This window comes from Vicia villosa, unplaced genomic scaffold (assembly GCF_029867415.1).
Source record: "Vicia villosa cultivar HV-30 ecotype Madison, WI unplaced genomic scaffold, Vvil1.0 ctg.000004F_1_1_1, whole genome shotgun sequence".
NCBI classification, from domain to species: domain Eukaryota; kingdom Viridiplantae; phylum Streptophyta; class Magnoliopsida; order Fabales; family Fabaceae; genus Vicia; species Vicia villosa.
The window spans coordinates 2,220,251-2,224,567 of record NW_026704934.1 but is presented as its reverse complement, the minus strand read 5'-3'; positions in this window follow the sequence as shown (position 1 = coordinate 2,224,567).

Sequence of the window (4,317 nt, the reverse complement as noted above, 5' to 3'; positions counted from 1 at the left end):
TAAGATAATTCATTGATAAATTTTTGGGCTCATTTATTTAAAATATAAATATTTTAGACAAAATTAAAAAATTGAAAAGTAGGGACCGATTTGTAATTTTAAAAATTTTGAAGGATCAAATTGTAAAAATTAAAAATTATAAAGGACCAATTTGCAAAATTTGATGAAATAATAAAAACAAATTAATTATATGGAGTATGTGAGGAATTTCAAATTCTTGGTTTTTTGTGTCATTTCAAAATGATTAAATTTAATTTAGATAAAATACTCTATACATTTCTATTATTTTAACAATTCTTCATTTTTGTATCCAAATAATAAAATTTTCTTTTTATGATATCTGAAGGTCAAGAACTTTATCTTCATATTTGTTAGGGATTGAACCCATGCCTTTTGCAACAACAAACCATTCTCTATCCACTTGACCAACCTATCATCTTGTTTAAATAACTATAATATTAATATATATTACATAAAGGGTGTAATATTATCAAAATAATTTATTAATTAGTTTAATTTTTATATCATTAAATAGTTTATTAATTAATGAAATAATTTATTAATTAGTTTATTTATAATTAATTTTTTAATTAATAATGTTAATATTTTATTACTATTTAATAAAATAGTGAAAATATAAAATATTTCATAAACTATTAATATTTAATAAACTATTTAATATTTAAATTATTAATATTAAATAAATTAATGAATATTAATTAATAGTTGATATCTTCATCCCCAACCTTCATCCCCGTAATTAGGAACTAAAATCAAATAAATGTGTTCATATCTTCTTCCCTAACCTTCATACAATCAGAATTTCTGTCTTATATAGTCTTTTCATCCCTGTAAGTTGGCGTGTTTTTAGTTTTAGTCCCTAAATCTCTTTTTTCCATACAATTTTAATCCTTAATCCTGAGTTTCTGTTCCTGCATTTTTTTAGCTTTAGTCCCTACTTCTGAGTTTCTCTTACTTCATTTTATTCTCAGTATAATTTTTGACAGAATATATGAAAAGAATTATTGATCTCATCATTTGGCTTCACCAACTCAAATTAGATTTTATACACTAAATGAGAAGAAAAAGAATGCAATGATATTGAAGAGATTATATGAAGATTAAAGTAAAAATACAATTGAGAATGATGGTTGAAATGATTGAGAAAAATGAATGATCTTGTGCATGATAAAATAGAGGTTGGAGATGAGTTTAAAGGTGAGGAAAATGGAGATTAGCGAACTTATGTAATATATATTTGTGTTGCAATGTTGTTAACAAATATAATGGTTGACCAAGTGGATAGAGAATTGGTTTGTTGTTGCAAGAGGACCAAAAGCAACAAAAACTGAGATATAGGGACTCAGACCTACAAAAAAAAGATTTAGGGACTAAACACAAAAACTCGCTAACTTACAGGGACCAGAAGACTATTTAAGCATATTCAATATCATCTGCATACCTAGTCTCCTTTTTAAATAGAATTGCATTTCTTCTATTCCAAATGCACCAACATGATATCATCCATATGTAACTATTCACCTTACCCCTTAGGACTTCTACTGTCTTCACAAAAGAGTTGTCAATGTTTATTCTTCCATCTCATTAATACCAATGCAAGACCAAATTGTTTGTGAATTGATTCACCCTGATGCCTGCCAATTTTCTAAGATTTACAATTTAGCACGTTTTATTATCTCTAGAACATATAAAAACTTCTCCATAAATAATTCATCATACTAAGTATATTAACATCTTTTATCCTAGGGTTAGATTCTTATTTTACAAATCTCTTAGTTACTGATCTTACCTGATCAGATGGATTTTCAAGGCCTGCAAGGAACTGGATCTTCAATGAGCTGGGGGGTGTACCTGCAAGATACTTTGATGCTAAAGTAAGAAGACGAGCAACAGAGCGCAAGTACAAGGTAAAGGTTAGAAGAGAATGAATAACTGACCCTCTAGTGAAAGAGGGTATTTATAGCCCCCAGCGCCGGGCCAAGATCTCGCTACTGGACCGGATACTTAGGCCCAATCAGAAGACTTCCAGGATTCCTAGGCGGAAATATCAGAGGTGAGTACGTGGTCTCCGTCCTGGTCAACCACTCCGAAGTTTAAGGGAGACACGGTCTTTTAGGGACTATGTGGACTCCGTATTATTCGGGGGGTGGATGTGAAGTAACCCTACGAGGAGGAGGGTCCTCGGCATAAGGCCACGAGGAAGAGAGTCCTCGGTGGAAATGACGCTCGCCAGGAGCGTGCCTAGGAAGCTTGGGTCTAGACAAGGAGGGAGGTCCTCTTCAGATGGGGCGCTCGCGGGGAGCATCATACGTCGGGCGCTTGCTGCAGTGCTTTACTTCCGTTGGGTCTCCAAGGAGCCAAGCACTGTTTGCTCCTTATGGGTTTAGGGATGATTTGGGCCTCCAAGTCCAATTGGGCCGAAAGTAGACTGAGCTGAATCTTGGCCCAGTCCAGAACAGTTACCCCTTGAGAAACCTTCTAAAGTCCAAGTTACACTCCTAACTTTACCTTCATCTAAATATTATTATGCAATGTTATTATAAGAGTACTTAAATGGAAGTAGAATTTAAATCTCCTTCTTGATTCATTCTGCTTCATCAATCACACACTCCAGGTACTTTCTCAAAATTTCACGTTTTCTATTCAGGAATGAGTGATAGTATAGTTAACTTAGTGAACAATTTTGAGGGTGAAACTTCTTGTGTCTTGAGAATGGGGGAATCTCCTAATTCTCATATTCCTCCTCAAGCATCTGATTGCATGGGTCCAAAAGTGATATCCTTATCTAATTATTCTAACTCAAAAAGAATATATAGGAATTCTATGGAGGAAAGAGGTTCTTCATACGACTCGTTGGAAGCTCTTGTATTGAACATCGATAGAGAGGTGAGTCACATTAAGGTCCTTATGCCCCTTCCGTCTTGACTAAGGAGGTAAAACAAGCTATCCATCAGATGAGGGAACAAACTGATGACCTCACTCAACTAATCTTGAGGACCATCGATCGCGAACCAAGTAGTGTTGAGGTGAAAAACCATTTAGAGTTTCAGGCTAGGTAGGGCGTAGTTTCTCGGATCACGCCAAAGAACCATTCCAAAATCGACCATATAGCTCACAAAGGCGTGAAGCTAGTGGTAGTGGCCGATGCAGTGAAGTACGATTGGGTGGATTCAAAGGTAGTGGGAACCCCGTTAGTCCTAAATACTGCGGCAACAAAAGCGGTTGCTGGAATCATCGTCAGTGACCCTTTGGAATGGATGACTCTTTCAGTGGGCCCGGAAAAGAGGATATGCAGTTCATTTAAAGATTATGTGATTCCTCTCTATGAGTGCGTATTTACGAGGATAGGGCTGCGACTTCCTTTCTCCGACTTTGAGGTAGCTATTCTAAAACACTTGAAAGTTGCTCTTTCTCGGCTTCGCCCGAGGTCCAGAGCCTAAATAACGGTATTCTAGTTGTGTGACAAGCATAAGTCTTTGAGGCCCTCGCTCAGGTTGTTCTTAAACATATTTTATCTAGTCCCCACTTCTCGGGATGATTACCGCGATCAAGGGATCACCAACTTTCACGTGGACAATCCTTGGTTTGATAACTTTACCCCCATAGTGGGGCGATTTCATGGAGAATTTCTAGATAGTGAACCCCTTACCGAAAGCTCATTATTCAATTTTCTACTCCCTCATAGAGTCTTCCCGCTTCTACAAGGGCTCTTTCCTAAGAAATTGGTCTTCATCCCATTTTTGTCGGGACGTCCTCTCTTACCGTACCAAATCATGGTTTCTTTCCTTTGGTGAGGCGGAGATGAAAGAAGACATGCATTCTTGGTTTCAAGGCCTCTGTTATGAGGAATGGTTCGACCCCAATGAAATACCCTCTACCGATGTGAGGAAAAAGCGAATTGATACTACATCATTGTGAGTGTAGTCGACCAGAAGGTGAGAAAAGAGATATTTGGTGAGGACAAAGTTCTAGATTTTTTTTTACATATGATATGTCTTTTGCAAATACTATGCACAAGCTGCAACTGCTCTTTGATCATGTTGATGCTCAAGATATCGGTACCCCTCCTGAGACCACAACTCTTGCCCCGTCTGATACTCTAGTCTCCATCACTAAGACAATTAACATTGCCTTCTAGGTCGATTAGTAGGTAACCATTGCGGCTACTTTGAAAATTGAGGAAACATCCTCGCCTCCAATTTTGACAAAAAAGGGCTAGTGATGAAGAAAATCCTCCCTAGGAAGAGGGTTCTCCAAATTAGACTCTTCTCCTTGGGGATGCTACTTCAGGGGAAA